This window comes from Physella acuta, unplaced genomic scaffold (genome assembly GCF_028476545.2).
Source record: "Physella acuta isolate Inbredline_101_S28 unplaced genomic scaffold, ASM2847654v3 ptg002276l, whole genome shotgun sequence".
Lineage (NCBI taxonomy): Eukaryota > Metazoa > Mollusca > Gastropoda > Physidae > Physella > Physella acuta.
The window spans coordinates 8,709-36,280 of NW_026733775.1; the positions used below are offsets into that span (position 1 = coordinate 8,709).

A 27,572-nucleotide genomic window follows, 5' to 3' on the forward strand; every position below is an offset into this window, starting at 1 on the left:
CTAAACAAAAAAAAAAAACTGTAACATGGCAGCTACACAGAGTGGGTGGGTGGATGAGGGAGGGAGGGAAAACTCGTTCAATGTAAACCAAACCGAGCTAATTGGGAATGGGTGGAGGCCCTGAAAAGGGCCGAGTAGTAGAGCCACAACAAGCAAGCCAGGTGGTTGTTTGCTGTTGTGTTTATTTGCTGGTGGTGTACTTGGTGACAGCCTTGGTGCCTTCACTGACGGCGTGTTTGGCCAGCTCACCGGGCAGGAGGAGACGGACAGCGGTCTGGATCTCCCTGGAGGTGATGGTGCTGCGCTTGTTGTAGTGGGCAAGACGGCTGGCTTCAGCTGAAATGCGCTCAAAGATGTCGTTGACGAAGGAGTTCATGATGGACATGGCCTTGGAGGAAATGCCAGTGTCAGGGTGCACCTGCTTCAAGACTTTGTAAATGTAGATGCTGTAGCTTTCCTTTCTCCTCCTCTTCTTTTTCTTGTCACCGGTGCGTACGGCTTTAGCCTTACCGGCCTTCTTGGCTCCCTTGGAAGAAACTTTAGGTGGCATGTTGTTTTCTTTTCAATGGCTTGAACAGAAATGAGGCGAACCGACCGCCGGCCGCCCTTTTATATGAAACGGCGAGGAAATTTGGAGAGTACGAGTACGAGTACGAACGCCAAGCCGCTGCGCAGCCAATCAGAACGCTCGCTTGGTGACGAACGGATTTCCTCGCCGTTTCGTATAAAAGGGCCGATCTCGCCGTTAAGTCTTCATTCATCGCCTGCAGCCGTATCGCTGTTAGTCGCTGTATTTCTTCTCGCTCCTAACCAACTCACAATGTCCGGACGTGGTAAAGGCGGTAAAGTCAAGGGAAAGTCCAAGTCTCGCTCCTCCAGGGCAGGCCTTCAATTCCCAGTCGGACGTATTCATCGTCTGTTGAGGAAAGGAAACTATGCTGAGCGTGTCGGTGCTGGTGCCCCAGTCTACCTAGCCGCCGTCCTCGAGTATTTGGCCGCTGAAGTGCTCGAGTTGGCCGGCAACGCTGCCAGAGACAACAAGAAGACAAGAATCATTCCTCGTCACCTCCAGCTGGCCATCCGTAACGACGAAGAGTTGAACAAACTTTTGTCGGGTGTCACCATCGCCCAGGGTGGTGTCCTCCCCAACATCCAGGCCGTGCTTCTGCCCAAGAAGTCACAGAAGACACCCGGTGGCAAGAGCTAAACAGTGTCACCCTGCTGCCCACTGTCCACCTAGCCTACTACTGTCCTTTTCAGGACAACCAAAGTTTACCCAATTAGCTTTCGTTGTGTGTCAATGAACAAAAATCGAGTTTTCCTACCCTACCCTACCCTACCCTACTTGTTTCAAACTTTATTAATAACGTATCAACATGTCAATCACTAGCAGTATGAGATCATTATTATAGATGTATAATACTTACACTGGTTTACACGAGCAGAACAGGGAGGGGGCGGTCATATTAATAGTAGTAACTGGACATATTTTAGGGGTATTCGTTCATAGATACAAATGAAAATAGAATCTATTTTTCTTTAAATGTGCTCCGTTTAACCCCTGTCTACAACAAATAAGGGTGGTCGTTATTTTAAAATTCTATTCTTTAACCTACCGCTAGTCTACCCTTTTTATTTTATATCTTCTTCTTTTTAAAACCAAATATGTTTTTATTAATCCTTCCCCCTCATTTATTTACACACTGTGTAAATACCGCCGATCGGGCGGTCGAATCGGGTCAGAATATCTACCTAGGTCTATAGACTAGGTCTAGATCTAAATTGTTTCAGGCAGTCTATGTTGGGTTCTTTTCTAATCACTCACACACACATTCATAATTCATTGAAGACGACAGAAGCAAACACACCGGATTCCATTGACAAGCGGCACAACCAAGGATTTCATTTGAACGAAGAATATTTTGTGTTATCGGCCCTGTCTGCTATTAATAGATCGCTCGGCTGGATACCGTGTCTAAAAATAATCTGCTATGTCGACGCTGTCTCAACGTTGTGTGGCTGCTACTGGCCAATCAGCGTCGTTAAACTCGTACTCGTCCAATGGGAGAGCTTCGTTGCGCTAAGGGTTTGGCGGACGGTTATAAAAGGGCCAGCAGCGCTGAGCTGCCGCATTTCCTTAACAGTCAGTTAAGATCATTCAAAAAAAAAAAGATGGCTCGTACCAAACAAACCGCCCGAAAATCTACTGGAGGCAAAGCCCCACGTAAACAGCTGGCCACCAAAGCCGCCAGAAAGTCAGCACCAGCCACCGGCGGTGTTAAGAAGCCCCATCGTTACAGGCCTGGAACCGTCGCCCTGAGAGAAATCCGTCGTTACCAGAAGAGCACTGAGCTGCTCATTCGCAAGCTGCCATTCCAGCGCCTGGTCAGAGAAATCGCCCAGGACTTCAAGACTGACCTTCGCTTCCAGAGCTCCGCTGTCATGGCCCTGCAGGAGGCTAGCGAGGCTTACCTCGTCGGTCTGTTTGAAGACACCAACCTGTGCGCCATCCACGCCAAGCGTGTCACCATCATGCCCAAGGACATCCAGCTAGCCAGACGTATCCGTGGTGAGCGTGCTTAAGAGGTTTCTTTTAAGCCCAAACCACCACCCCCTGTCCTCAACCAAGGTCCTTTTTAGGACCACCTGACAACGTTCAGATTAGCAGTGAAGGTCCCCCACCTCACGAGTTTCCACCCACCCACCCACTACACCCCCTGCCCATGTCTGCCACTCTACTACTACTACTACTACTACATCTATTAGTATTATTCTGGGGGATGCGGGAGATAGGTTCTATTCATTTATCTCTTTAATTCAACTCACACATCACATTGCTATTTGAATTCGTGTATGCATGCTGTTGATATTGTTTTATTTATCTCAAATGTGAAGAAAGGAGAGAATAAATTTTATATTTTTCTTTCACCCACCCACCACCCTATCCATTGCTTTTTAAAATATATATATAAAAAAAAAAAAAGAAAAACCCTTTAGGGTTAGAGCTAGATATCTAGATCTTAATCGGAGAGCAGAAATTATTCTTAACGACTACACGCCATAGATTATTTAATTATTAGAAGCCTAACTAACCTATTCGTTTCACGATGTAAACAAACCACTGCGAGTACGGAGCGGAGTACGAGAATATTATTTCGTTCGTACTCGACCAATCAGCGTTCGAGATTCTCTCGTACTCGCATAATGAGCTCGCTCGTACTCGCATAATTAGGTGTAGGGAAATATTTCAGTTTTATTCGCACAAAACGGTGAAAATAACGTCTAATATCATATTTTAACATGACAAACGTGGATCTTTTCTATGCCTACACGTGTGGGCAATGAAACTCTTTATTTTTTATCCAAGGGTCGCATAGCAGAATAGGTGAAAAAATGACTTTGAAAACGACACCGTTAGCCGACAAGCCAGCAACATTCCAGTCGACACGGCAAGCTGCTTTTTCATTGGCTGGCTCATTCGCCGACCGCTTTTGGTTGGGCGGTGTCCGCCATATTGAACGAACTCGAGCCCAGGACCGTATATAAGGAGCGAGTTTCTCTGCAGACGGCGTTTTTCGAACACTCCTTCATCAACAAAGAAGAAAAATTCAATATGTCTGGCCGAGGCAAAGGTGGTAAGGGACTCGGCAAAGGAGGCGCCAAGCGTCACAGGAAGGTGTTGCGTGATAACATCCAAGGTATCACCAAGCCAGCCATCCGTCGTCTTGCTCGCAGAGGTGGTGTCAAACGTATCTCTGGTCTGATCTACGAAGAAACCAGAGGTGTCCTCAAGGTGTTCCTTGAAAATGTCATCCGTGATGCCGTCACCTACACTGAGCACGCCAAGAGGAAGACCGTCACTGCTATGGATGTCGTCTATGCTCTGAAACGTCAAGGTCGCACCCTGTACGGCTTCGGCGGTTAAACTCAACCCAGGACCACCCATTTGTTCTACCCATCCGGCCCTTATTAGGGCCACCCATACGTTTCCGAATTAGCTCGAGTGGTTGTAACCCCTACACGAATGTTTTCCATACCTACCCCTTATTTAACTTACTGAGTTACTTCTAATTATTAGGTTGTAGCCTACTTAGTTTATTTATTTAATTTGGGCAGAGTGGTCATCTTTCCTTTGTTGGTTTTTAAGGGGTTTGTTTCCATGGGTGGGTAGGATCGAGGTAGCCTACCGTGAAGGCACAAAAGAAACAAACAAAAAATATTTCGATATTACAAAAGTGTTCACAGGTATGTGGTGAACTTAGGAAAGAGTGCAGGTGGTAAGAATAGGTGTCCAGTGGGGCAAAAAATAAAAGACAAAAGATGAAAAAAAGTCTACAACACGTGGTGTTCCCAAGCGGTCACCCATCTAAGTACTAACCACGCCCGACGTTGCTTGACTGCGGTGATCGGACGAGAACCGGTATTTTCAACGTGGTATGGCCGTAGACATCTGTGTGAGAAAATTGGGGCTTATAAATATACTCAAACGAAATCAGCAGTTATTCGTCCTTTTCTGGCTACAATAATGATTTCACTGCTTTCCTCATATTATTTCAATAATAAAAAACGCCCTAAATCTCCACAAAAGCGAAACATTGTTTTAATATCGAATACTATGTGCCTTTTTTTCCCTCTACAGCCATTGGTCGCTATTTTTAACCTGAGGCGGTAACCACCGGTAGACTTCCCTGAGCTACTAATTTTCGAGCATCGCGCGTTGTAAAATACAAAATAAATACATTTTCCCCATTTTCCTTGACTAAAATCAGAAAACCAGGTGCCCCCTGCATCCGACCTGTCCTTTAACTATCGCTTTCATGTGAAATGATCTATCGGAAAGGCGATACTTTAACTTTTTTGGGTCTCCCGCTCACTCACTCCTTCCGAAACATTCTGCACGAATTCATTCAATTTTAATCCAACTCATCACATAGATCTAGATCTAGCCGCCTACAAGTCTACTAATTTAATGTTTGAGAAATAGTTCAATGCTTTTCATTTATTAATTATTCTTTTAACCTTTTCCCACGACAACTGGCACATTTATTTTCAGTCTATTAATATTCTGGCTTCATTTTAAAACACGCAACTAGGCGACGATCTAGAATTCTAGATCTAACGCTCTAGCTTAACTAAAATAATATAAACAGGAGGGTAGATCTATTCAAAATACTGTTTCAAAAATTACAATAATAATTTCACGGTGAAAAAAAAAAGGCAGGCGATCCATGGTTAATTAAATGCTAATTAAGGATGTTGCTTAAAAGGTTAGGTTGGCCTGGGACGCCAGTATTTCTCTAGAGTCTAGATCTAGAATTTCTAGATTCTGTAGGAATGAGTAGCCTAGGTATTAATAATTAAATGCATTAGTAATTATTAGTAAATAACATAAGATTTAGTTCAGTAAAAACTAATAGATCTAGATTTTAGGTCCAATGTTGGCTATCAGACTTGATGCTTGATTGTAATGATTATTAGGTTTGAGCAATTAATTTTTTTAAACATTTTTTTTAATTATTAGTATTAGTGATAAGTCATCATTAGTGGGAGTAAATTTACTTCTTTCCAGTCTGGTTCTGGGTTTCCTTGTAGCCTATATAATCTAGATCTAGTTGGTGATAATATTAATAAATATTGTTTCCCATTTTAAATACTCAGGCGGTTTGTTTGAAAGTCTGACCGCAGCTCCATATTCATTGACTGTCGAAGCAGCGCATAAAATGAATTAGCTTATATCCAGGGCTGGCCTGGTCTGCCTGTTATTGTGACTGAATTGTCCTACAGACAAGACCTGAAGAAGCCCTCGTTAAGTAATAAGTGTACAGCTTGCTTTTAGCCTGGCGCGGGGATCTTTCACCGGCCACTTTAACATTCTGCGACAGGGCAGGCCTTTACTTTAAGCTTTAATCTTAGCTGGTTCCGCTTTAACACAGGGTATTCTTTTGTCTTTAAGTATACCGCTTTCTTTCATCAGCCTGGAACCCTGTGTCTGCTACCGGTATCTCATCCGGCAGGGCAAAACAATTTCCAGTTTTTAAATTAAGCTGATGTCATTTTTAATACCAATGATTAGGATTTTGGCACAATGCTTATTTTTCTATATACACAAGATGAATTTCACATCATTTTCTGATTTCAGTTTAAGTTTGAAAGCATGTAAAATGTCAATTTGTCCTGCTATGTGATTTTTCTTCATTTATTTTTTGCTAGCCCATGGCATCACATTATGAAGACTCTACTAATATCTTTAGGCTGGGGCCAGTACCTTAACCGACTGTCGTCAAATGAAAAAACTGACAGAAGAGCGCAATTTAATACACACAACAGATATATATGTATCCGAACAAACAAATAAATATATTTGAACATATATACATACCTTTATATACGCACACTGATATATACATATATTTACATAATAAATACATTATATATGAATATATCTATATATATAACTTATTTATTTATACATATATATATATATATATATACTTATATATATATATATATATATATATATATATATATATATATATATATATGTATTATGAATATATATATTAATTCTTATATAATATATATTTGTAAATATAAATTATATATATGTGTGTATATATATATCCTTCTGTTTGCTGGGGTAGAAGAAAAAAACTTATAATTATAATATTCTGAAGGATATTATTTTACTTGAGCGTCTTTCGTCTACACTCAAATATATATATTTGAATATACATTCAAATATATATTCAATGAATATACATTTAGACACACATGTAAATATATATATATATATATACACAAAACATGCATATATATACATACGTATATATAGACATATATACAATATTCGTCTATGTATATATATTCAATATTTTTACATTATAAATAAATATATATATAAAAATATATATATATATATATATATATATATATATTTAAAAAAATATATACATATATGAAATACTTTTTACACATATTTATTTATGCTTCTATAATATATGGAAGGATATTAATTTACTCAAGCGTCTGCCTTGGGTGTTTATATAAAAAGAGAAGGGTTGAACTAATGAGAGGAATAAAAAAAATCTTTATATTCAATCTAATTTATTTATATTGTATATGTTATAGACTGGCATACATTTTTTTCTCTCTGGTTTATGTGAAAGGAGCTTGCAGGGATTCAAATTATTATTTTTTGCATTGAAATTCATTCTTTATTAATCACAGCTATGTTGCAGGCATATAAATACTTCCCTTTGGGCTCAAGTTGCTTTGAAAGAATCCTTGTCAGTATAGAACTAGTACCAGGACCATAAATGTATGCCCCAGGGCAAATGTTAAGAAAACCTCATCATTTTACAACTCCAACTGACCAGGGGCTTAAGAAATGATGCTTCTGCGCAAACTTTCTCGTCAGCCGGTAAGAGATCAACCTCCTTTTGATTGTTTAAATTTAATCTGTGCTGAAATCATTGTGCAGGCTGGCAAAGAAAACCATGAACTTCTTGAAAGCTGTGTACTTGAGCTCATGTTATTTTTTATTTTCTGTATTTTGAAAAAAAAAAAAGTATATATATGATAATAAAAAAAAAAAGTTCAGAGTATTTAATTGTTGTTTTGTCTTGTTAAAGAGAATGTATGTTGTGCAGAAGTGTAACCAACTCATTTTCAAGCCAGGCCTAGCAAAAGACAAAACCAAAAGAATCATATGATATGATGGTAGTAGGAAAAAAGTATATCAGTGAACAAATGGTGGCAGATGCATGCCTTAGCAATCTGACATGGTAGCTTTAATGAAAGAAAAACAAAAATAATAAAAACACCAAAAGCCACACTCACACAGTTATGTTCAACATATATAATGAAGACAGAAAAAAACCAACCCACCAGAATGGATGTATTGTAATGAAAATGGCAGTTAGCACTGGTGATAAGAATCAAAGTGTTGGCTAATAATTCCTATTACAACAGCCAGCCTTATAATCTGAATTAAAACTATTAAATCCCATTCATCCCTTGGATCTATGCCAAACAACACACAATAAATGATATGCATAGAGGTGTGCTGATGCCCTGTGTGAGATGCAGAATGAAATAGTGTTTTTAAAAAAAAGGAGCCACCCAGTAATAAGTATGTGGCCTTTTTATGTCTAGTTTAAAGGATAGAATTAGCATGAAATGTGTTAAGAGAATAGTGTGTGCAGTTGTTGGGATAGGCATATTACTATGTAGGCCTATGTATGTATGTATATCTATCTCTACTTATTAAAGAAAAGAATGACTAAACAAAAAAAAAAAACTGTAACATGGCAGCTACACAGAGTGGGTGGGTGGATGAGGGAGGGAGGGAAAACTCGTTCAATGTAAACCAAACCGAGCTAATTGGGAATGGGTGGAGGCCCTGAAAAGGGCCGAGTAGTAGAGCCACAACAAGCAAGCCAGGTGGTTGTTTGCTGTTGTGTTTATTTGCTGGTGGTGTACTTGGTGACAGCCTTGGTGCCTTCACTGACGGCGTGTTTGGCCAGCTCACCGGGCAGGAGGAGACGGACAGCGGTCTGGATCTCCCTGGAGGTGATGGTGCTGCGCTTGTTGTAGTGGGCAAGACGGCTGGCTTCAGCTGAAATGCGCTCAAAGATGTCGTTGACGAAGGAGTTCATGATGGACATGGCCTTGGAGGAAATGCCAGTGTCAGGGTGCACCTGCTTCAAGACTTTGTAAATGTAGATGCTGTAGCTTTCCTTTCTCCTCCTCTTCTTTTTCTTGTCACCGGTGCGTACGGCTTTAGCCTTACCGGCCTTCTTGGCTCCCTTGGAAGAAACTTTAGGTGGCATGTTGTTTTCTTTTCAATGGCTTGAACAGAAATGAGGCGAACCGACCGCCGGCCGCCCTTTTATATGAAACGGCGAGGAAATTTGGAGAGTACGAGTACGAGTACGAACGCCAAGCCGCTGCGCAGCCAATCAGAACGCTCGCTTGGTGACGAACGGATTTCCTCGCCGTTTCGTATAAAAGGGCCGATCTCGCCGTTAAGTCTTCATTCATCGCCTGCAGCCGTATCGCTGTTAGTCGCTGTATTTCTTCTCGCTCCTAACCAACTCACAATGTCCGGACGTGGTAAAGGCGGTAAAGTCAAGGGAAAGTCCAAGTCTCGCTCCTCCAGGGCAGGCCTTCAATTCCCAGTCGGACGTATTCATCGTCTGTTGAGGAAAGGAAACTATGCTGAGCGTGTCGGTGCTGGTGCCCCAGTCTACCTAGCCGCCGTCCTCGAGTATTTGGCCGCTGAAGTGCTCGAGTTGGCCGGCAACGCTGCCAGAGACAACAAGAAGACAAGAATCATTCCTCGTCACCTCCAGCTGGCCATCCGTAACGACGAAGAGTTGAACAAACTTTTGTCGGGTGTCACCATCGCCCAGGGTGGTGTCCTCCCCAACATCCAGGCCGTGCTTCTGCCCAAGAAGTCACAGAAGACACCCGGTGGCAAGAGCTAAACAGTGTCACCCTGCTGCCCACTGTCCACCTAGCCTACTACTGTCCTTTTCAGGACAACCAAAGTTTACCCAATTAGCTTTCGTTGTGTGTCAATGAACAAAAATCGAGTTTTCCTACCCTACCCTACCCTACCCTACTTGTTTCAAACTTTATTAATAACGTATCAACATGTCAATCACTAGCAGTATGAGATCATTATTATAGATGTATAATACTTACACTGGTTTACACGAGCAGAACAGGGAGGGGGCGGTCATATTAATAGTAGTAACTGGACATATTTTAGGGGTATTCGTTCATAGATACAAATGAAAATAGAATCTATTTTTCTTTAAATGTGCTCCGTTTAACCCCTGTCTACAACAAATAAGGGTGGTCGTTATTTTAAAATTCTATTCTTTAACCTACCGCTAGTCTACCCTTTTTATTTTATATCTTCTTCTTTTTAAAACCAAATATGTTTTTATTAATCCTTCCCCCTCATTTATTTACACACTGTGTAAATACCGCCGATCGGGCGGTCGAATCGGGTCAGAATATCTACCTAGGTCTATAGACTAGGTCTAGATCTAAATTGTTTCAGGCAGTCTATGTTGGGTTCTTTTCTAATCACTCACACACACATTCATAATTCATTGAAGACGACAGAAGCAAACACACCGGATTCCATTGACAAGCGGCACAACCAAGGATTTCATTTGAACGAAGAATATTTTGTGTTATCGGCCCTGTCTGCTATTAATAGATCGCTCGGCTGGATACCGTGTCTAAAAATAATCTGCTATGTCGACGCTGTCTCAACGTTGTGTGGCTGCTACTGGCCAATCAGCGTCGTTAAACTCGTACTCGTCCAATGGGAGAGCTTCGTTGCGCTAAGGGTTTGGCGGACGGTTATAAAAGGGCCAGCAGCGCTGAGCTGCCGCATTTCCTTAACAGTCAGTTAAGATCATTCAAAAAAAAAAAGATGGCTCGTACCAAACAAACCGCCCGAAAATCTACTGGAGGCAAAGCCCCACGTAAACAGCTGGCCACCAAAGCCGCCAGAAAGTCAGCACCAGCCACCGGCGGTGTTAAGAAGCCCCATCGTTACAGGCCTGGAACCGTCGCCCTGAGAGAAATCCGTCGTTACCAGAAGAGCACTGAGCTGCTCATTCGCAAGCTGCCATTCCAGCGCCTGGTCAGAGAAATCGCCCAGGACTTCAAGACTGACCTTCGCTTCCAGAGCTCCGCTGTCATGGCCCTGCAGGAGGCTAGCGAGGCTTACCTCGTCGGTCTGTTTGAAGACACCAACCTGTGCGCCATCCACGCCAAGCGTGTCACCATCATGCCCAAGGACATCCAGCTAGCCAGACGTATCCGTGGTGAGCGTGCTTAAGAGGTTTCTTTTAAGCCCAAACCACCACCCCCTGTCCTCAACCAAGGTCCTTTTTAGGACCACCTGACAACGTTCAGATTAGCAGTGAAGGTCCCCCACCTCACGAGTTTCCACCCACCCACCCACTACACCCCCTGCCCATGTCTGCCACTCTACTACTACTACTACTACTACATCTATTAGTATTATTCTGGGGGATGCGGGAGATAGGTTCTATTCATTTATCTCTTTAATTCAACTCACACATCACATTGCTATTTGAATTCGTGTATGCATGCTGTTGATATTGTTTTATTTATCTCAAATGTGAAGAAAGGAGAGAATAAATTTTATATTTTTCTTTCACCCACCCACCACCCTATCCATTGCTTTTTAAAATATATATATAAAAAAAAAAAAAGAAAAACCCTTTAGGGTTAGAGCTAGATATCTAGATCTTAATCGGAGAGCAGAAATTATTCTTAACGACTACACGCCATAGATTATTTAATTATTAGAAGCCTAACTAACCTATTCGTTTCACGATGTAAACAAACCACTGCGAGTACGGAGCGGAGTACGAGAATATTATTTCGTTCGTACTCGACCAATCAGCGTTCGAGATTCTCTCGTACTCGCATAATGAGCTCGCTCGTACTCGCATAATTAGGTGTAGGGAAATATTTCAGTTTTATTCGCACAAAACGGTGAAAATAACGTCTAATATCATATTTTAACATGACAAACGTGGATCTTTTCTATGCCTACACGTGTGGGCAATGAAACTCTTTATTTTTTATCCAAGGGTCGCATAGCAGAATAGGTGAAAAAATGACTTTGAAAACGACACCGTTAGCCGACAAGCCAGCAACATTCCAGTCGACACGGCAAGCTGCTTTTTCATTGGCTGGCTCATTCGCCGACCGCTTTTGGTTGGGCGGTGTCCGCCATATTGAACGAACTCGAGCCCAGGACCGTATATAAGGAGCGAGTTTCTCTGCAGACGGCGTTTTTCGAACACTCCTTCATCAACAAAGAAGAAAAATTCAATATGTCTGGCCGAGGCAAAGGTGGTAAGGAGGAACAACAGAATGAATGGCACACTGTAAATAGGAAAAAGAAGACAGCATACAGACATCAACGAGCCAAGAACAACAGCAGAATTAACAAAGCAGAACGAACAGACACGATTGAGCAAATAGCTAGCCCAACCACTACATATGCTGGCGTCTTAGCCAACAAACCGGACAGGACAAACAAGAGACCACCAGGGGAATTCATCAGCCCCCCAAGCCCCAAATCGACCAAGGCAGGCCATGTATGGGAGACAACATAGATAGCCTCACAATCATCACCCTCAACATCCAAGGCATCAGACATAAAGATAAGTACCTAAGGCAATTAATACACACTTACACACCAGACTTTATAGCAATACAAGAAACTAACTTCAAGGATAAACACACAGCGGACAGATTCACACGTAGCCTAGGACTCACTCAAGCATATCACAGCCTAAGTAAGCTTACAACAGGTAGCGGCACATCCATATTCAACACCTCCAACCATTACAAAGTAAAAGACACGTATAACGACATAAACGGAAAACTGTTAATAGCGACTGTACAAGGACAAACAGGGACACTAGTAATAGTTAACGTACACGGACAGACGGAAAAACGAAACACAAATTATTATAATGACCTAAATAAACTGCTGACAACAAGGTATAAACAACATAAAATCATACTATTAGGGGACTTTAATTGTGTTGAAAGAACGATAGACATATCTGGAACGACGGAAAAGAAAAATAGTCGTATAGAACGAGACAGGCCTCAGGTAAAACTGATCCAAAACATTACAACACACTTCAACCTAGTGGACACGTTCAGAACATTATACCCCCACTCACTACAATTCACCCGCGGTAACAAATCACAAGGTAACCTAGCTAGGCTAGACAGGATATATGCCCCACAGGACATGAAAATAAACAGAGTGGAACACCTTACACACACCCTAAAATTTAGCGACCACAGTGCAGTAATAACAACACTAAACAACTTCGAACCAAAACTCAAAAGAAACACACCGTGGAAACTAAATAACTCATTACTCTCGGACGAAAGATACAGATCTAGAATTAAAGACACTATCCAATTTTACATACAATCAGCGCCTAGGATAGATAAAATACAACATTGGGAAGACTTCAAAGCAGATATCAAACAAACAACTATACAAATAGCCAAAAGCATCAACATAATCAGACAAGATAGGGAAAAAAGAATAGAAGACCAACTAAAAACACTTAAGAAAACAAATGGCAGTAGGGAAGACATCGACACATTAGAAAACCAATTGACAGAAATACAAGAATATAAATACAGAGGAGCACAAATAAGAAGCAAAATAGACAGGATAGGATCAGAAAACCCTACACACCACACACTCATACTAGAACAAAGCATACAAAGATCCAAACAAATCAAACAAATTGTGGACGAAAACAACCAAGAAACGACAGACCCTGAAAAGATACAATCCTTATTTATAGACTATTACGCACGACTTTACAAACGAGAAGCGACACACAACGAGAAACAAGACGAATACCTAAGCTACATCAAACCACTAGACGACAACGACAAAAACATAATAGATACGCCCTTTAACTTAGACGACATCAGGAAAGCCATTCAAAAACTTAACGACAATAAATCCCCCGGACCCGACGGCCTGACAAGTGAATTCTACAAAACTTTCATAGCAGACTTAAGCCCCCTCCTACTAGATACATTCAAAGAAATATATATGCTAGAACAATGCCACGAAAACTTCAATACATCATACATAACACTCATCCATAAACCAAAAACAGACCCTAAACTAACCAAAAATTATAGACCCATATCACTCTTAAATACAGACTACAAAATACTAACCAAAGCACTCGTAGCCAAATTAGAACCACACCTACCAAAACTAATACATACAGACCAACAATGCAGCGTCACAGGCAGAAACATACAGAACCACAACCATCTAATTAGGGACATTATACAATACACACACGAGAAAAACACGCAAGCCTGCATTTTAACATTAGACCAAGAAAAAGCATTTGACAGAGTCTCACATAAATACCTACACAAAGCACTCAAGACATATAACTTAGGCAGTTATTTCAACACTTGGATCAAAATAATTTACACAAACGCAAAAAGCCACCTCCTTATAAACAGTAACATAACCAGACCGTTTAGTATAGACAAATCAGTTAGACAAGGATGCCCCCTATCACCCATATTATACATTTTAACCCTAGAACCTTTATTAGAAAATATCAGACGAGACGCAGACATTAAAGGAATAGACATACCGAACCTGACGAATAAAAAGATATTAGCATACGCCGACGACACCGCCTTTACTTTGCAGACGGAAAACTCAATAAAATTAGTGGTAGAAAAATTCATTGACTATGGACAGGCTAGTGGAACAAAAATTAACTTAGACAAGACAGAAATTATGGGACTAGGACGTTGGAAAAACAGACAAACATATCCACTAAACATGACAGCTAAAAACGAATTACACATATATGGCATAACACACCAGAACAATCCCTCGCTGGAAAACAACAAAAGATGGAAAGAAATTATAAACAAAATTAAGAAAACTATAGACTTCTACAAGTACAGCACAACAACAATTTTTACGAGAGCCGCAATCACAAACAGATACATTATACCCCAAATAACATACACCGCCACAGCCCAAACAGTCCCAAAATCAACAATCAAGGAAATAAACAAGCTCATTAGGAGATATATCTTCCAACACACTATAGGCAACATCAGTCACAACACACTAGTCCAAAGCAAAATACACGGGGGAATAAATCTACACGACATACAAACTAAAATAAATACATTTAGGCTAACACATGTAAACAGAATAATTAGCGAACCACAACACCACCCATTAGCACATTATTACATAGGGATTAATCTAAATAAACATATAAAAATTAACAACAACTCCCCACATTTCATAGGACAAAAATTAAACAACTTCTATACAGAATGTATACAAATCTTTAAAACTAACGAAAACCTTTTAAAAAAGAAATCTCAACAGATTTATAGGAAAGTAGTACAGAAGCTTGCCACCCCTCTTTACAATAGAATATCCTGGTGCAGGACATTCGCTTTAACAGACACGACGGACACTTTTAAAAACCTTCATTTCAAAACAATAACACCTAAGGAAAGGGAAATAACATACAGACTGATTTACAACACAACACCACTGAGACACGGACACCAACACAAGACCAACACACCACTAGCGACACGCAAACAAAAATCCCTATGCTATCTATGCAAACAAGACACCCCAGAAACAGAAACACACATCTACCTAGACTGCCCAACCATCCAGACCATGAAGAAAACGTTAGAAACCAAAATAAGAAATAAGAACGAGACCTTCAATGTTGATATAGGAATAACGCTTAACAAAGTACCAAAACAACAAGACCGGACCATACTGGAAAAAAAAATAAGAACAGTAGCAATATACAGACAAATAATTTGGAACTGCAGAAATAGGGCAAAATACAACGAGACAGAGTTTAACAGACAGACTTTGGACTTGATTTTTAACAGACGACTTGACAGGGAAAACACACACACTATAAATATGATACCACAGCCGTTAGGTCACGCAACACCGCTCCCAGTACATGGCCCGCCACACCCAACCAACTTCCCCCCTCCCCTCACTCAAACCTACCCTTGAATAAATTATTGGTTACTTTACTTATAAATAATCTTTGCAACCCCTTTTTACCCCAACCACTTAGCAAGAGTAAAAATCTGTTACTTGAAATCTTTGTAACTATACTACCCTTTTACTTTGCCATACATGGAAATCCACCCCACTGGTAATGTTTCACTGTGAAAGTTTAAGTAAGATGTTACTAGTTTTACACTCTTATCGTGAGACTGGGAGATTTTATCTCCTCCTTGTAGCAGTCATGTCACGCAACATGACGCTATAAATGTAACACCATAGCGTTCATTTCACGCAACAACGCTCCCAACGCCTGGCCTGCCACAGCCAACCAACCCCCTCCCCCACCCCCAACCAAACTTCCCAGTGAACGATTTTTGTTTACTCAGCGTAGCAAAAACGATCACGCTATCTAGGTCGCCTTACCCAACCAACCCCCACCCACCACCCACCCCCCCCTCACTGACCCACCACCGCTCCCCTCTTAAAAATTTGTCCTTTTATGTAATTCAAATACGTTCAACATATTTGATTTAACGATCATCTCTGTACATTACCTACTCAAATTAATTAATAAGTTTGTTTTGAAGTTTAATTATTTTAAAATTTTGATTTAAAAAAAAAAAAAAAATAAAAAAAAAAAAATTAAAAAAAAAAAATTAAAAAAAAATTAAAAAAAAAAAAAATGAAGACTGTTTGCAGATAATAGGCACAAATGGAAAGTGTGAATGCAAATGACTACCTATTGTACATAATATATCATGCTTTTTGTATACTTCAGACATAACTATGTGTACTTCTCCCCTCCTTTAGGTACTTCTCCCCTCTTTTAGGAAGCCTAGACAAACCTTTGAAGCCAAGTTTGTTAATATAAAGTTTACTACAACTCATCACTTTTATTTATCATAGACAAATATTGTCCCTTTTTCAACTTTATTATTTAGAAATAGCAACTACCTATTGTACATAACATATCATGTTTTCCTGTATACTTCATATATAACTATTTGTACCCCCCCCCCCCCTTTAGGAAGCCTAGACCAACCTTCGAAGCCAAATTTTGTTAATATAAAGTTTACCATAACTCAGCACTTTTATTTATTATAGCCAAATATTGCCCCAATTATAACTTTAATTTTCAGAAACAGCAAATTGCTTTTGGCCCATGAAATAACCCCCCCCCCTCCCTATAAAATACATATTTTATTCTGTAAATAACATGTAAAAAATTTTGAGAATGAAAGTTTCAGGAATAGTTTATATTGTAAATCTGCATCAGTCTTCTTATGTCGCATGATGAACGTAGTAAAAATCAGCTACTGCCACCACTCATTGGCTGGGCTCGCTGAAAGTAAAATCTACAACACTGAGACGTAATAAAAATAAGAAAAAAGAAAAAAAAAAAAAAAAAAAAAAAAAAAAGGTGGTAAGGGACTCGGCAAAGGAGGCGCCAAGCGTCACAGGAAGGTGTTGCGTGATAACATCCAAGGTATCACCAAGCCAGCCATCCGTCGTCTTGCTCGCAGAGGTGGTGTCAAACGTATCTCTGGTCTGATCTACGAAGAAACCAGAGGTGTCCTCAAGGTGTTCCTTGAAAATGTCATCCGTGATGCCGTCACCTACACTGAGCACGCCAAGAGGAAGACCGTCACTGCTATGGATGTCGTCTATGCTCTGAAACGTCAAGGTCGCACCCTGTACGGCTTCGGCGGTTAAACTCAACCCAGGACCACCCATTTGTTCTACCCATCCGGCCCTTATTAGGGCCACCCATACGTTTCCGAATTAGCTCGAGTGGTTGTAACCCCTACACGAATGTTTTCCATACCTACCCCTTATTTAACTTACTGAGTTACTTCTAATTATTAGGTTGTAGCCTACTTAGTTTATTTATTTAATTTGGGCAGAGTGGTCATCTTTCCTTTGTTGGTTTTTAAGGGGTTTGTTTCCATGGGTGGGTAGGATCGAGGTAGCCTACCGTGAAGGCACAAAAGAAACAAACAAAAAATATTTCGATATTACAAAAGTGTTCACAGGTATGTGGTGAACTTAGGAAAGAGTGCAGGTGGTAAGAATAGGTGTCCAGTGGGGCAAAAAATAAAAGACAAAAGATGAAAAAAAGTCTACAACACGTGGTGTTCCCAAGCGGTCACCCATCTAAGTACTAACCACGCCCGACGTTGCTTGACTGCGGTGATCGGACGAGAACCGGTATTTTCAACGTGGTATGGCCGTAGACATCTGTGTGAGAAAATTGGGGCTTATAAATATACTCAAACGAAATCAGCAGTTATTCGTCCTTTTCTGGCTACAATAATGATTTCACTGCTTTCCTCATATTATTTCAATAATAAAAAACGCCCTAAATCTCCACAAAAGCGAAACATTGTTTTAATATCGAATACTATGTGCCTTTTTTTCCCTCTACAGCCATTGGTCGCTATTTTTAACCTGAGGCGGTAACCACCGGTAGACTTCCCTGAGCTACTAATTTTCGAGCATCGCGCGTTGTAAAATACAAAATAAATACATTTTCCCCATTTTCCTTGACTAAAATCAGAAAACCAGGTGCCCCCTGCATCCGACCTGTCCTTTAACTATCGCTTTCATGTGAAATGATCTATCGGAAAGGCGATACTTTAACTTTTTTGGGTCTCCCGCTCACTCACTCCTTCCGAAACATTCTGCACGAATTCATTCAATTTTAATCCAACTCATCACATAGATCTAGATCTAGCCGCCTACAAGTCTACTAATTTAATGTTTGAGAAATAGTTCAATGCTTTTCATTTATTAATTATTCTTTTAACCTTTTCCCACGACAACTGGCACATTTATTTTCAGTCTATTAATATTCTGGCTTCATTTTAAAACACGCAACTAGGCGACGATCTAGAATTCTAGATCTAACGCTCTAGCTTAACTAAAATAATATAAACAGGAGGGTAGATCTATTCAAAATACTGTTTCAAAAATTACAATAATAATTTCACGGTGAAAAAAAAAAGGCAGGCGATCCATGGTTAATTAAATGCTAATTAAGGATGTTGCTTAAAAGGTTAGGTTGGCCTGGGACGCCAGTATTTCTCTAGAGTCTAGATCTAGAATTTCTAGATTCTGTAGGAATGAGTAGCCTAGGTATTAATAATTAAATGCATTAGTAATTATTAGTAAATAACATAAGATTTAGTTCAGTAAAAACTAATAGATCTAGATTTTAGGTCCAATGTTGGCTATCAGACTTGATGCTTGATTGTAATGATTATTAGGTTTGAGCAATTAATTTTTTTAAACATTTTTTTTAATTATTAGTATTAGTGATAAGTCATCATTAGTGGGAGTAAATTTACTTCTTTCCAGTCTGGTTCTGGGTTTCCTTGTAGCCTATATAATCTAGATCTAGTTGGTGATAATATTAATAAATATTGTTTCCCATTTTAAATACTCAGGCGGTTTGTTTGAAAGTCTGACCGCAGCTCCATATTCATTGACTGTCGAAGCAGCGCATAAAATGAATTAGCTTATATCCAGGGCTGGCCTGGTCTGCCTGTTATTGTGACTGAATTGTCCTACAGACAAGACCTGAAGAAGCCCTCGTTAAGTAATAAGTGTACAGCTTGCTTTTAGCCTGGCGCGGGGATCTTTCACCGGCCACTTTAACATTCTGCGACAGGGCAGGCCTTTACTTTAAGCTTTAATCTTAGCTGGTTCCGCTTTAACACAGGGTATTCTTTTGTCTTTAAGTATACCGCTTTCTTTCATCAGCCTGGAACCCTGTGTCTGCTACCGGTATCTCATCCGGCAGGGCAAAACAATTTCCAGTTTTTAAATTAAGCTGATGTCATTTTTAATACCAATGATTAGGATTTTGGCACAATGCTTATTTTTCTATATACACAAGATGAATTTCACATCATTTTCTGATTTCAGTTTAAGTTTGAAAGCATGTAAAATGTCAATTTGTCCTGCTATGTGATTTTTCTTCATTTATTTTTTGCTAGCCCATGGCATCACATTATGAAGACTCTACTAATATCTTTAGGCTGGGGCCAGTACCTTAACCGACTGTCGTCAAATGAAAAAACTGACAGAAGAGCGCAATTTAATACACACAACAGATATATATGTATCCGAACAAACAAATAAATATATTTGAACATATATACATACCTTTATATACGCACACTGATATATACATATATTTACATAATAAATACATTATATATGAATATATCTATATATATAACTTATTTATTTATACATATATATATATATATATATACTTATATATATATATATATATATATATATATATATATATATATATATATATATGTATTATGAATATATATATTAATTCTTATATAATATATATTTGTAAATATAAATTATATATATGTGTGTATATATATATCCTTCTGTTTGCTGGGGTAGAAGAAAAAAACTTATAATTATAATATTCTGAAGGATATTATTTTACTTGAGCGTCTTTCGTCTACACTCAAATATATATATTTGAATATACATTCAAATATATATTCAATGAATATACATTTAGACACACATGTAAATATATATATATATATATACACAAAACATGCATATATATACATACGTATATATAGACATATATACAATATTCGTCTATGTATATATATTCAATATTTTTACATTATAAATAAATATATATATAAAAATATATATATATATATATATATATATATATATTTAAAAAAATATATACATATATGAAATACTTTTTACACATATTTATTTATGCTTCTATAATATATGGAAGGATATTAATTTACTCAAGCGTCTGCCTTGGGTGTTTATATAAAAAGAGAAGGGTTGAACTAATGAGAGGAATAAAAAAAATCTTTATATTCAATCTAATTTATTTATATTGTATATGTTATAGACTGGCATACATTTTTTTCTCTCTGGTTTATGTGAAAGGAGCTTGCAGGGATTCAAATTATTATTTTTTGCATTGAAATTCATTCTTTATTAATCACAGCTATGTTGCAGGCATATAAATACTTCCCTTTGGGCTCAAGTTGCTTTGAAAGAATCCTTGTCAGTATAGAACTAGTACCAGGACCATAAATGTATGCCCCAGGGCAAATGTTAAGAAAACCTCATCATTTTACAACTCCAACTGACCAGGGGCTTAAGAAATGATGCTTCTGCGCAAACTTTCTCGTCAGCCGGTAAGAGATCAACCTCCTTTTGATTGTTTAAATTTAATCTGTGCTGAAATCATTGTGCAGGCTGGCAAAGAAAACCATGAACTTCTTGAAAGCTGTGTACTTGAGCTCATGTTATTTTTTATTTTCTGTATTTTGAAAAAAAAAAAAGTATATATATGATAATAAAAAAAAAAAGTTCAGAGTATTTAATTGTTGTTTTGTCTTGTTAAAGAGAATGTATGTTGTGCAGAAGTGTAACCAACTCATTTTCAAGCCAGGCCTAGCAAAAGACAAAACCAAAAGAATCATATGATATGATGGTAGTAGGAAAAAAGTATATCAGTGAACAAATGGTGGCAGATGCATGCCTTAGCAATCTGACATGGTAGCTTTAATGAAAGAAAAACAAAAATAATAAAAACACCAAAAGCCACACTCACACAGTTATGTTCAACATATATAATGAAGACAGAAAAAAACCAACCCACCAGAATGGATGTATTGTAATGAAAATGGCAGTTAGCACTGGTGATAAGAATCAAAGTGTTGGCTAATAATTCCTATTACAACAGCCAGCCTTATAATCTGAATTAAAACTATTAAATCCCATTCATCCCTTGGATCTATGCCAAACAACACACAATAAATGATATGCATAGAGGTGTGCTGATGCCCTGTGTGAGATGCAGAATGAAATAGTGTTTTTAAAAAAAAGGAGCCACCCAGTAATAAGTATGTGGCCTTTTTATGTCTAGTTTAAAGGATAGAATTAGCATGAAATGTGTTAAGAGAATAGTGTGTGCAGTTGTTGGGATAGGCATATTACTATGTAGGCCTATGTATGTATGTATATCTATCTCTACTTATTAAAGAAAAGAATGACTAAACAAAAAAAAAAAACTGTAACATGGCAGCTACACAGAGTGGGTGGGTGGATGAGGGAGGGAGGGAAAACTCGTTCAATGTAAACCAAACCGAGCTAATTGGGAATGGGTGGAGGCCCTGAAAAGGGCCGAGTAGTAGAGCCACAACAAGCAAGCCAGGTGGTTGTTTGCTGTTGTGTTTATTTGCTGGTGGTGTACTTGGTGACAGCCTTGGTGCCTTCACTGACGGCGTGTTTGGCCAGCTCACCGGGCAGGAGGAGACGGACAGCGGTCTGGATCTCCCTGGAGGTGATGGTGCTGCGCTTGTTGTAGTGGGCAAGACGGCTGGCTTCAGCTGAAATGCGCTCAAAGATGTCGTTGACGAAGGAGTTCATGATGGACATGGCCTTGGAGGAAATGCCAGTGTCAGGGTGCACCTGCTTCAAGACTTTGTAAATGTAGATGCTGTAGCTTTCCTTTCTCCTCCTCTTCTTTTTCTTGTCACCGGTGCGTACGGCTTTAGCCTTACCGGCCTTCTTGGCTCCCTTGGAAGAAACTTTAGGTGGCATGTTGTTTTCTTTTCAATGGCTTGAACAGAAATGAGGCGAACCGACCGCCGGCCGCCCTTTTATATGAAACGGCGAGGAAATTTGGAGAGTACGAGTACGAGTACGAACGCCAAGCCGCTGCGCAGCCAATCAGAACGCTCGCTTGGTGACGAACGGATTTCCTCGCCGTTTCGTATAAAAGGGCCGATCTCGCCGTTAAGTCTTCATTCATCGCCTGCAGCCGTATCGCTGTTAGTCGCTGTATTTCTTCTCGCTCCTAACCAACTCACAATGTCCGGACGTGGTAAAGGCGGTAAAGTCAAGGGAAAGTCCAAGTCTCGCTCCTCCAGGGCAGGCCTTCAATTCCCAGTCGGACGTATTCATCGTCTGTTGAGGAAAGGAAACTATGCTGAGCGTGTCGGTGCTGGTGCCCCAGTCTACCTAGCCGCCGTCCTCGAGTATTTGGCCGCTGAAGTGCTCGAGTTGGCCGGCAACGCTGCCAGAGACAACAAGAAGACAAGAATCATTCCTCGTCACCTCCAGCTGGCCATCCGTAACGACGAAGAGTTGAACAAACTTTTGTCGGGTGTCACCATCGCCCAGGGTGGTGTCCTCCCCAACATCCAGGCCGTGCTTCTGCCCAAGAAGTCACAGAAGACACCCGGTGGCAAGAGCTAAACAGTGTCACCCTGCTGCCCACTGTCCACCTAGCCTACTACTGTCCTTTTCAGGACAACCAAAGTTTACCCAATTAGCTTTCGTTGTGTGTCAATGAACAAAAATCGAGTTTTCCTACCCTACCCTACCCTACCCTACTTGTTTCAAACTTTATTAATAACGTATCAACATGTCAATCACTAGCAGTATGAGATCATTATTATAGATGTATAATACTTACACTGGTTTACACGAGCAGAACAGGGAGGGGGCGGTCATATTAATAGTAGTAACTGGACATATTTTAGGGGTATTCGTTCATAGATACAAATGAAAATAGAATCTATTTTTCTTTAAATGTGCTCCGTTTAACCCCTGTCTACAACAAATAAGGGTGGTCGTTATTTTAAAATTCTATTCTTTAACCTACCGCTAGTCTACCCTTTTTATTTTATATCTTCTTCTTTTTAAAACCAAATATGTTTTTATTAATCCTTCCCCCTCATTTATTTACACACTGTGTAAATACCGCCGATCGGGCGGTCGAATCGGGTCAGAATATCTACCTAGGTCTATAGACTAGGTCTAGATCTAAATTGTTTCAGGCAGTCTATGTTGGGTTCTTTTCTAATCACTCACACACACATTCATAATTCATTGAAGACGACAGAAGCAAACACACCGGATTCCATTGACAAGCGGCACAACCAAGGATTTCATTTGAACGAAGAATATTTTGTGTTATCGGCCCTGTCTGCTATTAATAGATCGCTCGGCTGGATACCGTGTCTAAAAATAATCTGCTATGTCGACGCTGTCTCAACGTTGTGTGGCTGCTACTGGCCAATCAGCGTCGTTAAACTCGTACTCGTCCAATGGGAGAGCTTCGTTGCGCTAAGGGTTTGGCGGACGGTTATAAAAGGGCCAGCAGCGCTGAGCTGCCGCATTTCCTTAACAGTCAGTTAAGATCATTCAAAAAAAAAAAGATGGCTCGTACCAAACAAACCGCCCGAAAATCTACTGGAGGCAAAGCCCCACGTAAACAGCTGGCCACCAAAGCCGCCAGAAAGTCAGCACCAGCCACCGGCGGTGTTAAGAAGCCCCATCGTTACAGGCCTGGAACCGTCGCCCTGAGAGAAATCCGTCGTTACCAGAAGAGCACTGAGCTGCTCATTCGCAAGCTGCCATTCCAGCGCCTGGTCAGAGAAATCGCCCAGGACTTCAAGACTGACCTTCGCTTCCAGAGCTCCGCTGTCATGGCCCTGCAGGAGGCTAGCGAGGCTTACCTCGTCGGTCTGTTTGAAGACACCAACCTGTGCGCCATCCACGCCAAGCGTGTCACCATCATGCCCAAGGACATCCAGCTAGCCAGACGTATCCGTGGTGAGCGTGCTTAAGAGGTTTCTTTTAAGCCCAAACCACCACCCCCTGTCCTCAACCAAGGTCCTTTTTAGGACCACCTGACAACGTTCAGATTAGCAGTGAAGGTCCCCCACCTCACGAGTTTCCACCCACCCACCCACTACACCCCCTGCCCATGTCTGCCACTCTACTACTACTACTACTACTACATCTATTAGTATTATTCTGGGGGATGCGGGAGATAGGTTCTATTCATTTATCTCTTTAATTCAACTCACACATCACATTGCTATTTGAATTCGTGTATGCATGCTGTTGATATTGTTTTATTTATCTCAAATGTGAAGAAAGGAGAGAATAAATTTTATATTTTTCTTTCACCCACCCACCACCCTATCCATTGCTTTTTAAAATATATATATAAAAAAAAAAAAAGAAAAACCCTTTAGGGTTAGAGCTAGATATCTAGATCTTAATCGGAGAGCAGAAATTATTCTTAACGACTACACGCCATAGATTATTTAATTATTAGAAGCCTAACTAACCTATTCGTTTCACGATGTAAACAAACCACTGCGAGTACGGAGCGGAGTACGAGAATATTATTTCGTTCGTACTCGACCAATCAGCGTTCGAGATTCTCTCGTACTCGCATAATGAGCTCGCTCGTACTCGCATAATTAGGTGTAGGGAAATATTTCAGTTTTATTCGCACAAAACGGTGAAAATAACGTCTAATATCATATTTTAACATGACAAACGTGGATCTTTTCTATGCCTACACGTGTGGGCAATGAAACTCTTTATTTTTTATCCAAGGGTCGCATAGCAGAATAGGTGAAAAAATGACTTTGAAAACGACACCGTTAGCCGACAAGCCAGCAACATTCCAGTCGACACGGCAAGCTGCTTTTTCATTGGCTGGCTCATTCGCCGACCGCTTTTGGTTGGGCGGTGTCCGCCATATTGAACGAACTCGAGCCCAGGACCGTATATAAGGAGCGAGTTTCTCTGCAGACGGCGTTTTTCGAACACTCCTTCATCAACAAAGAAGAAAAATTCAATATGTCTGGCCGAGGCAAAGGTGGTAAGGGACTCGGCAAAGGAGGCGCCAAGCGTCACAGGAAGGTGTTGCGTGATAACATCCAAGGTATCACCAAGCCAGCCATCCGTCGTCTTGCTCGCAGAGGTGGTGTCAAACGTATCTCTGGTCTGATCTACGAAGAAACCAGAGGTGTCCTCAAGGTGTTCCTTGAAAATGTCATCCGTGATGCCGTCACCTACACTGAGCACGCCAAGAGGAAGACCGTCACTGCTATGGATGTCGTCTATGCTCTGAAACGTCAAGGTCGCACCCTGTACGGCTTCGGCGGTTAAACTCAACCCAGGACCACCCATTTGTTCTACCCATCCGGCCCTTATTAGGGCCACCCATACGTTTCCGAATTAGCTCGAGTGGTTGTAACCCCTACACGAATGTTTTCCATACCTACCCCTTATTTAACTTACTGAGTTACTTCTAATTATTAGGTTGTAGCCTACTTAGTTTATTTATTTAATTTGGGCAGAGTGGTCATCTTTCCTTTGTTGGTTTTTAAGGGGTTTGTTTCCATGGGTGGGTAGGATCGAGGTAGCCTACCGTGAAGGCACAAAAGAAACAAACAAAAAATATTTCGATATTACAAAAGTGTTCACAGGTATGTGGTGAACTTAGGAAAGAGTGCAGGTGGTAAGAATAGGTGTCCAGTGGGGCAAAAAATAAAAGACAAAAGATGAAAAAAAGTCTACAACACGTGGTGTTCCCAAGCGGTCACCCATCTAAGTACTAACCACGCCCGACGTTGCTTGACTGCGGTGATCGGACGAGAACCGGTATTTTCAACGTGGTATGGCCGTAGACATCTGTGTGAGAAAATTGGGGCTTATAAATATACTCAAACGAAATCAGCAGTTATTCGTCCTTTTCTGGCTACAATAATGATTTCACTGCTTTCCTCATATTATTTCAATAATAAAAAACGCCCTAAATCTCCACAAAAGCGAAACATTGTTTTAATATCGAATACTATGTGCCTTTTTTTCCCTCTACAGCCATTGGTCGCTATTTTTAACCTGAGGCGGTAACCACCGGTAGACTTCCCTGAGCTACTAATTTTCGAGCATCGCGCGTTGTAAAATACAAAATAAATACATTTTCCCCATTTTCCTTGACTAAAATCAGAAAACCAGGTGCCCCCTGCATCCGACCTGTCCTTTAACTATCGCTTTCATGTGAAATGATCTATCGGAAAGGCGATACTTTAACTTTTTTGGGTCTCCCGCTCACTCACTCCTTCCGAAACATTCTGCACGAATTCATTCAATTTTAATCCAACTCATCACATAGATCTAGATCTAGCCGCCTACAAGTCTACTAATTTAATGTTTGAGAAATAGTTCAATGCTTTTCATTTATTAATTATTCTTTTAACCTTTTCCCACGACAACTGGCACATTTATTTTCAGTCTATTAATATTCTGGCTTCATTTTAAAACACGCAACTAGGCGACGATCTAGAATTCTAGATCTAACGCTCTAGCTTAACTAAAATAATATAAACAGGAGGGTAGATCTATTCAAAATACTGTTTCAAAAATTACAATAATAATTTCACGGTGAAAAAAAAAAGGCAGGCGATCCATGGTTAATTAAATGCTAATTAAGGATGTTGCTTAAAAGGTTAGGTTGGCCTGGGACGCCAGTATTTCTCTAGAGTCTAGATCTAGAATTTCTAGATTCTGTAGGAATGAGTAGCCTAGGTATTAATAATTAAATGCATTAGTAATTATTAGTAAATAACATAAGATTTAGTTCAGTAAAAACTAATAGATCTAGATTTTAGGTCCAATGTTGGCTATCAGACTTGATGCTTGATTGTAATGATTATTAGGTTTGAGCAATTAATTTTTTTAAACATTTTTTTTAATTATTAGTATTAGTGATAAGTCATCATTAGTGGGAGTAAATTTACTTCTTTCCAGTCTGGTTCTGGGTTTCCTTGTAGCCTATATAATCTAGATCTAGTTGGTGATAATATTAATAAATATTGTTTCCCATTTTAAATACTCAGGCGGTTTGTTTGAAAGTCTGACCGCAGCTCCATATTCATTGACTGTCGAAGCAGCGCATAAAATGAATTAGCTTATATCCAGGGCTGGCCTGGTCTGCCTGTTATTGTGACTGAATTGTCCTACAGACAAGACCTGAAGAAGCCCTCGTTAAGTAATAAGTGTACAGCTTGCTTTTAGCCTGGCGCGGGGATCT

At 40.0% G+C, this 27,572-nt stretch overlaps 3 non-coding genes across 3 annotated transcripts; all 3 read right to left on the reverse strand.

Annotated features, from left to right (window-relative positions):
- Window positions 1-4,329: 4,329 nt before the first annotated feature.
- Window positions 4,330-4,448, reverse strand: LOC131932776 (5S ribosomal RNA). Its single transcript, XR_009384711.1, has one exon. It is a non-coding gene; the product is annotated as a 5S ribosomal RNA (ribosomal RNA).
- Window positions 4,449-17,766: 13,318 nt separating this feature from the next.
- Window positions 17,767-17,885, reverse strand: LOC131932777 (5S ribosomal RNA). The gene has a single exon (XR_009384712.1). It is a non-coding gene; the product is annotated as a 5S ribosomal RNA (ribosomal RNA).
- Window positions 17,886-26,049: 8,164 nt separating this feature from the next.
- Window positions 26,050-26,168, reverse strand: LOC131932778 (5S ribosomal RNA). The gene has a single exon (XR_009384713.1). It is a non-coding gene; the product is annotated as a 5S ribosomal RNA (ribosomal RNA).
- Window positions 26,169-27,572: the final 1,404 nt, after the last annotated feature.